We start from the raw sequence: 12,883 nt of genomic DNA on the forward strand, positions 1-12,883 counted from the left end.
CAAGGAGAAAGTTGTCCACTTCTTGCTGCTGTGTGGAAATCAAAAAAGATGTATTGCAAGGTCCACCCCAAATGGACACAATAACAACATGTGCAGTGGACAGCTGTATGTGAATTTATTTTTGAAAGATGGAGAATTCTTTCTAGCATAGCCAGTACTTGAAATATTTATAATATGCAGCAGGATATAAAAAGTTTTCCATTAGTGTTTCCCTTCTCTCCCTGCTTTTTATTTTGAAGGGAGAGAATCATTCCAAAGTTACTGAGGCCATAATGTGTTCATCTAAGGCATTGGAAAAATATGCAGAAGCAGATTAAAATCAGATGCCAAAAAAGGCTGAAATTGGATGGCTGGGGTTGTTCCCAGCCCAGCTGTCTGCTTTGCTCTCCAGATGAATGATCAGTTTTCCACCTCAGATGGGTGTGATATGATTTCATGAGCCAGCTCACTAGCATAGATTTTAGTCTTTCCTGTTCAAAAAAGTGGAAAGGAGGGTGACAAATTCTGTAATGGTAACTGTAAATTTCATTATACCTTTTTTGTTTGGGGTTTTAAAATAAAGGGGAGGGAAAGATGAGGAAAACTTTTTTAAAATTTCCTTCTGAGGTAGGTGAAGGGTAATAGAGTGTGGAAGGAGCCCACATGAATCTTTAAGTCTCACTCCTGTTTCAGAGAGGATTACCTAAAAACTAAAGTATATTTTTAATGGTGTTATCCAAATGCTTACTGAATTCCAGCAGGCTTGGTGCTGTACCCTGACACTGCTCCATGCAATTCCATTCGGCCCTGTTGCTGTCACCTGAGAGCAGAGCTCAGCACCAGCCCAAATTCCCTGTGAGGAGATGCAGGCTGCCATGAGGCCTCCCCTCTTCAGACTGAACAAAATAAATAACCTCAGAGACGGGCAATCTTTCTATATATGCATGATTCCTTAGGAGAAACAAGCAGCCATATGTTATCACAATTTCAGCATTTGTTATTTGAGGAGGCAGAGGCCATATTTGCTCCCAGGTGATGAATAATTAATAAGAAATCACACAGGTGTTCTCAGAACAGAGGATCCTTTCTGTTCAGCTGGTAGGAGTCTGTGCTCTGTTTAAAAATGTGATAAAAATGTTTGTAAAGATGCTTGTTTCATAGGAATGTTTTTTGGGAGCTTCCTTTCTTGTGTGCAAGGAAGATTAATCAGGTATAGCTCAGGAATGCCTTTAGCATCCTACACAATGAGGGCTAAGCTAAATTCACTTCTGTAGATAGGGAAAGAGTATGTGAATTTTTTTTCTCTGTGATGACTTGCTTCTTGGGTAGCCATTGTGTATCAGCTGTGTGAAGGTGTAGTATAATGAGCAAATGAACATTTTGTTTGCTAGAGTATTTTCAGCTTTTATTGTAGCTTCAATAATGATATAAAAGCTAGCAAAAAATTTGTAGTTCTGGTAACTTTTATTTTTCAATCAAACTAAGTGTGAGTAAGCAAAAAAAAATAGTTCTTCCTTCTAGGCAAGTTGTAGTTTATTTTGTACTTGTATTTTAAGACTGTCACTCATAATATTGTTAATTTCTGTATTATTTTATTTCCTTAAGAAAGATCAACTAGCCTAACAATGAAATCGTTTTATTTTTAATGTGATTGTCTTGATTTGTCCACTAATAAGGAGATAAAAGTAAACTGTAATCAACTTTGAAACTCAAATTTCACTTGTAAGTAGTTCATGCAGTTTTATAGCAGTAAATACTTGTCATTGCTCAAGTAATGCTTGAATAGAAGCAGAGGTTTTTATTCATGTGAGCATCTACTAACAAGCTGAAGTGATTTGTTAAAGTCAAATAAGAAAAAGAAGTACCTGGAGGAAGACAATAATGAGATATGTGCAGAAAACGAATGCAGTCTAGTTTTCGTTCCTTGTACAGTCTTACCTCTTTACATTCTTCTTTTTTGGAGTACTTCAAGTATTTTCTGATTGAATTATTGCCCATCTAATTGACAGACCAGTTAATTGACAATAATAACTAGCTGCTTTAGTCTGCTACTATTGTATTTGTCTAGTGAACTCAATGGTTGTTCCAGGAGGGTGAGCATGCAGCTCCTCTTTATTATTATTATTTGTTTTCTTTGTGGGAGTTTTTTGTTTGTTTTTGGCAAGGCATAAACACCTAACATGAGGAGTCAGTGAAAATCTTCTTTGAAAAGATTAAAAAAGCCAAACTTTAGATTCCAGTTTCTTGCATTTTAAAAAAAGCTCTACTAGTGCTTTGATATTGAATTTATATGTCAGCCTATGAAGGAGGTATGTATCAGAAACTGTTTTATTATTGTGCTGAAGTATATTCTTATTTTTATTATGGCTACTTGTGTTATCTTTTTTTTTTCTTGCTCTTTTTTTCCATGACTGTTTTTTTTGCACTAGATATAAGCTTGTAAATTGTTTTAATCTTTACTTCAAGAATAATTTAATCTTGGGGATTATGTTCTCCAATATAATTCATGACTTTTTAATGTTCTTGGTCAGCCGATGAAATAGCTTTGGCATTTAGAAGATCTTCAAGTTGTTAATTATTGTGTTTCTAGATCCTCCATGAATGTAATTTGTATAGTATATCACATGCTGTAAAAAAGGCAGAAAACTTATTGTCAAATTAGAATTTTTAACGTACCAGTAAATTTTGATGACAATGCTATAAAAAGACAAACTTTCCTTTGCAATAACTTTTCACATGTGTCTTACTGAGATACTTATGGAATAGCTTCCAAAAAAAAAAAAAAAAAAAAAGTAGTGATTTTATATCAGATTTAAGTAACCTGGAATATTCCTTAACAAAGGGTCTTTCAGCTACTCTATGTTGACTTTTAGAGGTCACATTCTGTGCACGAGGAAGTAATAGACACTTGAAATACGTATGATGGTATGTTGTGTTCCTCCATGTTCAAACAATATCACAATCTGGGTAATGCTGATTGGTATTGCGTTTGTTTGTTTTCGTAATAGGTTTTCTGTTTATTTGCTTTTTTTTTTTTCTAGTTAAGAAACATTATCTTTTTGCTGTTATTACTATTGCTTTATAAATTTACAATATTAATTTGTCACCATCAGGAAAAAAAAATCCTAAATGCTGTTAATATTTTTATGCCTGTCAAAAAACATTTGATGAAATATGCAAATCTACAAATCTGCTCTTTTGTACAGCTGTGAAGTGCTTTAGTCTTGAAATTGCTATGGAGTCAGTGCCTTTCTTTAAAAGTGAAAATTATTAATCTGGATCACAAGAAGGCTTGGATTTTTGGAACTGGGATAATCTCATGCAACTGAAGATGTTCATGAAGTAGGTATCATTTGAGAAATAGTTGTTATTTGAAATAGTCTTTTATGCTGCCTTTACAGCTAAAATATAGGGACTTCTACAGCATGATTCATCTTACTCTAATCTTCCTCTAAGATACTTCAGGATTATATGATTCATGCTATATAAAGTATGTATTTCTTGGTTTTGATTTTTAAAACAGTTGAGAAGACTAACTGAGCCATGGATGTGATATCACAACAGTTAAATTCCAGCTGTAGTGTTTTGATAGTTTATAGTACTTAACTTTTCTATTTTACCTGCCTGTGAAACTAGCTTTATGTGAAAGCTAAAATCTCTCAAAAGTAAAGGTATATTGCTCTTCTAGTCCAAAGTTACCCTGGCCCTCTGGCAGGCTGACCTACCTGCGTTGCAATAAGAGCACAGGAAGAGCAGAACTGGGAATAGAAAGTTTCAGAATGGAAGCTAGCTTGTGTGTAGTATTGATCAGTGAGCTGATATTCTACAATTCTGCAGAGGTTTTGCAGGAATGGGAGGGCAAGATGTGAACCAAATTAAAGGAGGCCTGAACCAGCAGTCTCCAGGTATAATAAGCATAGGTACTTAAATGGAAGAACTGATGTCTGAACTTAAAAACGTGTTGTTGGGTTAAAAAAATGAAAGTCCTAATGACTGCTCATGATTTTACATCCTCAAAACACTCATTAGACTTTTCTGTGCCTGTCTAAAAATGATTGCAGTAGTTCTATTTCACAACCTTGGATTATGTAAGTAGTAATAAGGCACTGTAATTGCAACTCTTTAAATTTTCAGCACTATGATTTGTTTTAGTTAAGACTCTCTTTTGAGTACTTAAGGATTGCATATACATTTTTAATTTCAATTGTTCCATTGAATTGTATTACATACAAAGCAAAAATGCAGTATAACAAACTACCACGATTTTGAGCATCAACTACAGATGCATAGAATATAATTACACATTACCTAGCACCTTTTTTCTATGAAATTACTGAACTTGGTATAAACAGTGTTAGCAGCAACAAAAATTTTATGGGGATTTATTTTAAATTTATTTGTGCAGATTTTATTTATTTCTAATGAATGTAAGTTAATTGGCATTACTTTCTGATATTGTAACACTGTTGTAGCTTGGGATGAACATTAATTAATCCTTAGATGTAGCTCTGAGTTGTGTACTCAATAGTAAACAAAAAATCAGTGCTTCTCAGGAGAACTGAATGGGAGAGAGCTTAAAATTTGTACAGAAATGTAATGTTTGAAAAGTCTTCCAAAATATTTTCTATAACATATAACCTCTACAGTAAAACAGGTAATTGGTATCACAAATGAACTGCAGAGAACAAATTACACCGTGCTCACCCCATATCCAGGATATGTAGTGCTTTTCCTTGAAACACCTGCTTTCATTTTGTCTTGAATGCAATACTAGAACAAATGCTAGATAAGCTTGATTCTATGTTGACTCTCAATAGCCAGACCCAGTGCCTTTAACATAAAATGTACAATGAGGTAAATGATATGTGTCTGACATACATGGATAATGATGTAAAGTCTCTGAATATTTTTTTCTAAATGCAGAGACAGAACAGGTGCTTTAGATGTGGAACAGAGTCTAATTCTTGCTATTTCTGCATTGGCAATATCTGAATGAAAATCTTTTTCTGCATTTTAAACAGGCAATTTGCTTCAAAAAAAAGGTTTGGCTAGAAATATGGTTACTGAGTATCAGGAGCAAAATAGGATAGGTATATCTGTCTTCTGGAAAAAAAGGAAAGGCAAAATAGCACAGTGTAAGCTTGTAGCTGGCAGTTCACCAACTTTATAATGTTAAATTGAACAAGATATCTTTAGCATATGTAGACTTAGCAAATGCTAAGTCACAGCTTGAAGCAGTGATTGAACACCTGGTGGGAGGGCAGGGCCAACCCAGGGAAGCTCAGGTGCATGCAACGAACCTGAGCAACCAGAAGGGATAGAGCCAGGATGCACTTGTTCCCAGCCCTCATTTAAGGGTTGGCAGTGGAGGCAAGGGTATCTCACTGGTGATCCCTGTGTACCCGAGGCCTTCCAAGGGTAAGGAAATTATTTCCTTTGTTTCTGTTTCCATAGCTGCTGTATTTGACCATATTCTTACTTGCTGTAGCCTAGGAGTTTACTACTATACTGTTGTTGCGCTGCTTTCCGTTGCAGTACAGCATACAAGAAGAAAATATTCTCAAACGCATTGGTCATCTCTGCTCTAATGAGAAGAATGGTAGTTCAGACTTGATATATTGAATATAATTGATTCAAATAAAATGTGTGCTTCTTGATGGGTGAATAAAATTAAATCTTACTTTCTAATGAACAGAAATAGTTAAGAACTGCCACAAGCTATAATTATATCAAACAAAAATATCAGACAGTGTACTTGTGAAATTGAGAAGTACCTTGCAGGTGTTTCATGTTCTAGAAAAGTCTGAATCTTCACTTTTTTGCATCACGTACAATGAAATGAAAATTAAATCAGAATTTTAAGATATAGGTAAATTATTTTATAATTGCAGTTTGTTTATAGAAGCACTAAAACTAAAGACTGCTCAAGCTATGCCTTTGATATATTGTGACGGATATTTGGCATATTTTATTCTTAAAAACCAGTAATTCTGAACTGTTCTTGGATATAAAAACAACAACCTGTATCATCTTATATGTGAAACAAGCTGTGTCATATGAATAAATGTAAAATCTATTTTAGGTGTAGCTGTATGCAGTTCCAAGTATTTTTTTTTTTCTCCCAGATCTTGCCAATAATAAATGAGACTTAAAATATAAACCAAGACTCACTAGATTTCTCATGGTACATTATTGATGAAGTACACTTACTGTAACAACATCTTCCAAGGGAAAATACATTATTTGGTGGTGATGTTAATAGACACTTATGCTGAAGTTTGTGTTATGCTTTTTCAAAAATATTTCTTGTGGAGGAAGTTTTATAAACAGGCTTTGAAATTGTTGCATCATGTAATTTAATTAATACTATTCATAAAATAAATCTTCAAATTCTCTATGTTGCTCAAAAATATATGAAGATAATACTGTTTCAGAACATGTCACTTAAACTTGAGAGAATATTTTGTTTCTTTTTCAAGATACTATTGGAAATATTTGTTTTCCTAGCACTTCTTATTTTCTACATGAGGGTGTCTCTTGATTTCCCGAAGTTGCAAAACAATTGGTCATTCTAAGATATTTTAATGAAAATCTTTGCAGTGCTTATCTCAGTTGTTTTCTGATTTCTACTTCTATTGAAATTCAGACCTGTTTTTAAAGCTCCCATCCTAAAAAAAAAAAAAAAAAAAAAAAAAAAAAAAAAAAAAAAAACCTTGTAATTTGTCCAAGGGAATGTGAGAATGTGATAATATATAATTAATGAATGGTGCAGTGTCTTGGTCTACACATAATGTTTGAGCTTTAACAAGAGTGATATGGCTGAGTTTAAAGTCAGGATTGCAAGAAAATAGTGAAACTGTACTATATGAGCAAGTCAGTACTTGTTAGTGCACAAATGCTTTCCTGGGTAATTTGACCTTTTCATCTCTATGGGAGTTGTTAGGTCACAGCTGGAACCACTGATGGAGCACCTGGTGAAAGGGTGTAGCCAGCTCTGGGAACACAGGTGGAAGCAATTCCTCCTAACCGCATATAATGGCTGGCAGCTGGGAAAACTTTCTACTTCGAAATCATCTCCTTTGGAGTGTTTGGTGCTTGATCCTTGGAATGGGGTGAGTGATTCCTTCCTTATTTCTGGATTATAACCACTATCTTTCTTGGGTTTGTAGCAACTATGTTTGCTGCTGCCTATCCTTACATCATCTTAAAATGTTTCTTGCTTAAAAAAACAAAAACCCACTAATTTGGGGGGTGGGGGGAATACAGTTCAGTAGCACTGTATTTTGGGAATAATATTCTGTCTACTAAACTTTAACATAATGCTATGTGGCAGTAGTTATTCATTACTGACTCATTATTATTACTTAGTCATTTGTCTTGGCTTGAAAAGTGCTCGCAATTCAAGAGTACTGTTTGCAACTGGTAGTTCTGGTCTTGGGAGAAGACTAGGGTCAAGAAACAAATATATTAATTGAAAGTTGTTCAGTTTGACTGAAAAAGTCTGAAGTTAGAGAAGAAGAAATTGATTAACCAAGGCATGGTTTATTTCCATTACACTTTGAAATTGAAGTTAACCAGTATTCCTCCAAATTGCATGGGAAAAAGTTTGTTTTTTTTTTTTATTATCTAATGACAGGTTATGGGAATTGGGGTTCATAATTCTCATTGTTCATCAGCTTATGTAAATAAGTAACTCAAAGAACTGAAGAAAATAATGCAAAACAGTACTTGCTGGTGTAAGTGCTTATATAGTATGTTTACTTTAATAGGTCTTTATTTTCTGCTTTTGTGGAAAAGCAGTTGATCTTTTAAGCACAGAGGTTGTTTGGTCATGTAACTTAAAGCATAAGTTTTGTGCGTTGTGACTGATTGTCTTAGTTGTCTACCTCTACGTGCAAAGAGCTGTAAATGATCTTAATGTTGACTCAGCAGGAGGTGCTGTTAGGGCTCCCTTAGAGCTATCATTCTTGTTATTATTGCTTTTGCCATCCAGATTGGTTTTTATTCTCAGAGACCTTATATGAATGTTTTACTATAAAGCAAGCATGTTAACAAGACCTATTAACAGGTATATTTCTTTTAATCTGATACTGCATAGGCAGGGATAAAGAAAACTACAGGATGTTACTTACTGGCATTAGAGCTTTTAAATATTGACAGTAATTTCAATGTGCTTGGAAAGATTTTTCTTGCCTGTTATTTAACTGAAGCTTTGTTTAACAACTTGTTTACACCGATAGATGTTTTAATTTTTTATGACTGTGTGTGAGAGGGATTTTGCTAGCAAGAAGAAATGTTTTCAATATAAATCAATGTTTTCAGTATTGATTAAAATTTCAACTGTTCTCAAATATCATGTTTTTAAGTTAAGAAGTTGTGTTTAAAACAGACATGTTTCTGTTACTTGCCTCAGTGAAGTCAATGGGCATGTTTCTAGGTAGCTGGTACTGTAGCAAGAGCTGCATTTCCAATCTATTTAGATGAATCTGTGGCTGTTAATATCAAATCATATGTAATTATATATACAGGGATAATAGGACATGGATGGATGGCTAGTGCAGCTTAAGAAGTGCATTAGATTTCAGCGTTCATGGTGGTGGTTAAAATGTTAATTAACAACATTAGAAAGGAACTTTGCACTACTTGGGAAATCTTCTTGACGTGCAGAAAAAAAGTTGCTTTCAGCTGTGCCTCATTAATCAGATCTGCCTAAAGCTATGAAAGTGTCACCTAAGTATGTTTTGTTTTCTGCTGTGTGTTGCTGATGAAGATACTGACTTACAAAATAGAAGTAATTGGATTTGTGCTAGAAGGCAATAGTAAAAGTAAAATGCAGTGAATTGGAATGTGCTTTATGACTGACCTTTGTAAAGGAGATGCCTAAGGCAGCTCCATGTGGTGGCTGTCATTATTAATGGTGACTATAGATTCTAGTTTGTTTTAGCAGTCATACACATGAATTACTTTTGCATGCGTCTTATCTGCCGTAGATTTTACACAATGTCTTTGCATGACAGCAAGGAGCTATAGCCTTCAGGTTTGGAGAATTATCCAAGAAGGCCTTTGTCCTCTGTATTCATCATTGCTATTGTATTTCTGGAGGTGTGAAATAAAACAAACATCTTAATGTGCCATCCTATGAAGAAGCAATGAGCTTATATTAAGGATTCCCACATGAGGGAGAAAAGTGAGTGCTAGCTATTTTATTTGTGCATGGGATTGTTCTATAACTCTACAAGGAGAGGCTGGTCTGGGAGGCAGTCCATGGCCAAATCAATCTGTAGTGCTTTCATGATATTCTGTACACTAATCCAGTTTAAACAAAAATAATTGAGATCTGAAACTTTAAGGTTTAGATCTGGAGTTCATGGTAAGCTCTTCTTTAACAAAAGCGTTGGAAAATACATCTATGCCACTGCAGGAAGTAAAAAATAAATCAGAATATGGCATGTTATAATCTCATGTTATACCAAAATCTCATGTTATACCTGGGAGCAGAAACAGTTTTCCTTGTTGTAGCTCCCAGTGAAACCTGTAAGAGTCCTTGGGCTTGGAATATCAGACTTACCAACAGTACATGAGTGTCCTTGGGAGGTAGGGAGGGAGTGTACACATGTATACTAATCTTTCAGTGAATAAATTTACTTGTTTTGCAGAAAATCCTCTTAAGACCATTCATTTTTGTAATAATTCTGCTATTTTTGTCAGCCAAAACTGAGATGTCTTATAAGCATACCAAAATTTTTTAGAGGTGTACCAATAAAGTCAAGGGAATGTGCACCAAATATATTCAATGCTTTGGTGTAATTAGTCTTGACAAAACTTAAAATGGGGGGGGGAAGCTAGTCTGCAGTAGTTAACATTTTACAATTTAAAAAAAAAAAAAAAAAGGATGATGATTAAATGACTATCAGGATAGATGGTTCTTGTCTGCTGGTCAGATTAGAGGGGGATGGGAGTAAGAAGGACAACTTAATTAAATGACTAAAGAAACTTCTGCTAATCACTGATGTCCAAACATTTAAGCATCATATTCTGAGCTCAATGGGAAATGTGGGTGTGACGGTGATCTCAATACTTAAAAAATGCGATGTGCTTGGTGATGTGTAGAAAGTCTGTGTTTACATCCAATGCTTTCTTTAGAAGTCCGGAGAAATATTTATAGCATAGTGTCTTCTATGTTCTTACAATTTTGACAAGAATAGCATTGTTCAACTGAGGTTCATCACAGTTAACATTATTTCTGCCAAAACACAAAAATGAAAATTTTTAAGTGGCAAGAGTTTCTCCTATTTTCGAATATTAGGTACTAGCTAATAAATCTTTTCAAGTAAAAAAAAAAAAAAAAAAAAAAAAAAACATAAGAACTGAGTAGAAGAGCATATGTTTGGATGTAAAAGTTTGTACTATGAACAGAAACTTAACTCCTATGTGTAGGAAAAGGAGAAGGTGCCATGCTTGCACCAAAACGCATCATTTTGCAGGGATCTAAAGACAAAGACCAACATGACGTTGTAGGCTCTCCTCCTTGAAAACTAAACATTGTTGAAGGTGTAGAATTCTTTTATAGTACGTGGAATTGGCCAAGCTTCAGTGACAGAATAAGAGACTTCTCAGCTTTCAGGAATGAATGATGCAGAGGTTATTATGTATTGTTTAAATAGAAGTCAGAAGGATTGTTAATTACCATGGAAATGAATGTAATTTAGGCTTTGAAAAAAAATGATAAATCAACATAAACTTTTTCAAAAGCAAATCTGGTAACGGAGCATATGAGAAGTAGCTTAAACTGCTTATCACTCAGCTGTGCAGAGTGTACTTAGATCCTTAATTCTTTCAGTGTTGATTCTTATTGTCTAGGCTTAGACTTAAAGAGTAACTTCAATAAAGAACTTTGGATGGAGTAAGGCCTTGGCCTAGTCAAATGTTAAATGACGGAAAGGAGCTTGTGTTCTCGTACTCTCCTTTCTTTGAATTGTCTCAGGCATACTTACAAGCATTCCTTTACTTCCACGTGTTCCTTACTCCATAGAACATGTGAAGGAGAAGATTTTTTTTCTACAATAGCTTTCCTTTACCAGTTTTTTTTCTAACACGTTTAACTCAAAAGTTCCTCTGAACTGGTTTCTCAGAGGCATATCCTTCAGCACAATGATAATTAATAACTTCAAGGTTAAAACCATGAGGAAGTCTTTTGTTTCAAACTTAAATATTCATTCAAGGACTAATGATACTGAAGACATATGTAATGCAGAGAGAAATTGGAAAATCTTCCTTGCACGTGTCCATTAATGCATTACTTCATGATGGTGGAAGAGATTTAGCAATATTTCCATGACAGACAAAAATCTTCGCCATCCTTTTATTCATGTTTCAAAGATGGTGGTTCTTTATCTCAATAAATGATCATCCCTCGCAGTTTTCATAGTGTGGAGTACCTTAGTAGTCTTTGAATGATTACAAAGATGCAAGATGTGTTTTTTTTACATGTCTATTCAGATTTGGCTGTTATTACGATTTGAGCAAGTGAAGAGAGGGCATGGTTCAGGAATTTTTGCATGAATAGCAATTTTAGGTAAATACTGAGAATGAAGGTGAAATATGGGTTTCTGAGTTGTAGTGAAGAAAGATGAGAATCAGATGGAAAATTATAATTTAAATAGAGATAGGAATGTAGTGTCTACAAATATTTAATCATATTAGCTCACATTTGGAATGTCAGATATCAAGTACATAAAAAGGATTCTAAAGAGAGATCAGAAATTATCTATGGAAATAAAAAAGATAAAGAGGTAAGAAATGAAGTTTCAGTAGGTTATAGCTTGGGTGCTTGTAGGTGTCACCTTCTCAGAAAATAAATATAATCATGAAAACTATGAATAAGACACTTATTACTTAAATCATCTGAACTTGTTAGCTGTGTAATTTTTCTGATCAATTTACTAAAGGTAAAAGTTTTAAGAGTTTTGATTAAGAATCTTTTTAGCTAGCAATGATGCTAGCTAAATGCTTCTGCGAGATGTGCATTTGTACGAAGCTAGGAGCCAGTTACTGAATTTAAGTTCCAATAACTTTTTCATTTAACTCTCCTTCTGATATGTGATTGCAATACTGTTTATGTTAAGATAAAAGTTTTCTCTCTTAGGTGGGACTAAGCAGGCAGTTCACTACTTGTCTCTTAGCAGTATATCAGTTAAAATTTTATGAACTTGTCTATGGAATTTCTCTAACATTATGAGTAGACATTGTTAACATCATCTAGATAATAAACTTATTCACATGAAGCCATAGGGAAGCTAATTTTGACCAAACTCATGATGCCTGCAATCTTCCTGTGAAGGCCATTTTGAGAGATCGTTATTTCAATATTTCAGTCTTCTAAGACTTCTGAAGTGGAAGATTCTTCAAGACATGATTTGTTACAGATATACTCAAATCTCCAAAGACAGAGAGGATTTCAAATAAAATCAGTTGAAAAAAAAGTTGAAAAATAAAAACAGTTGAACATCATGTAATTTAAGTGTTGATCTCTACAAAAATTATGTGATGGTGGGTTCTGTGAGAATGTCACAAATGAGTCTGAGGCATGACCTAGAACTTAAGTGTTTTTTTAGAGATATTTTTATTAAATTATATTTCATGTTACAAGCTAGAATTAAAAGGGAAGCACTTCTGCAACATTGCTTTTGATATATTAAGATCTGTGGTATCTATTTGTCTATACAGTTGCCTACATATATTATTTTTACTTACATCATTGTGTATATCGCTTGAAGACAGATTCCCTTGAAGCATGTTATTTCATGTTCTCATTACAATCACTGTCAAAACAATAAATTTGTATTTCTCTTATTTTCTCATTACTCTCTTCAGTGAGATGCTGGAATTTTAAAGCTGCATATAC

The 12,883-nt window shown here is 34.1% G+C and overlaps 1 long non-coding RNA gene across 6 annotated transcripts in view; it reads left to right on the forward strand.

The window, feature by feature from the left end:
- The window catches only part of LOC125699193 (uncharacterized), a 263,892-nt gene that overhangs the window by 242,551 nt on the left and 8,458 nt on the right, over positions 1–12,883 (forward strand). Inside the window, exons 1-4 of one of the 6 annotated variants that reach the window (XR_007379475.1) lie at positions 1,078–1,189; positions 2,145–2,288; positions 3,186–3,321; positions 6,916–7,091. This is a non-coding gene — a long non-coding RNA (uncharacterized LOC125699193). Of the gene's footprint in view, positions 1–697; positions 1,190–1,713; positions 2,289–3,185; positions 3,322–6,915; positions 7,092–12,883 lie in introns of those variants that run through there. The other 5 variants (XR_007379477.1, XR_007379478.1, XR_007379476.1 and 2 more) reach the window with 5 other exon arrangements.

Source organism: Lagopus muta, chromosome 12 (genome assembly GCF_023343835.1).
Source record: "Lagopus muta isolate bLagMut1 chromosome 12, bLagMut1 primary, whole genome shotgun sequence".
NCBI lineage: Eukaryota > Metazoa > Chordata > Aves > Galliformes > Phasianidae > Lagopus > Lagopus muta.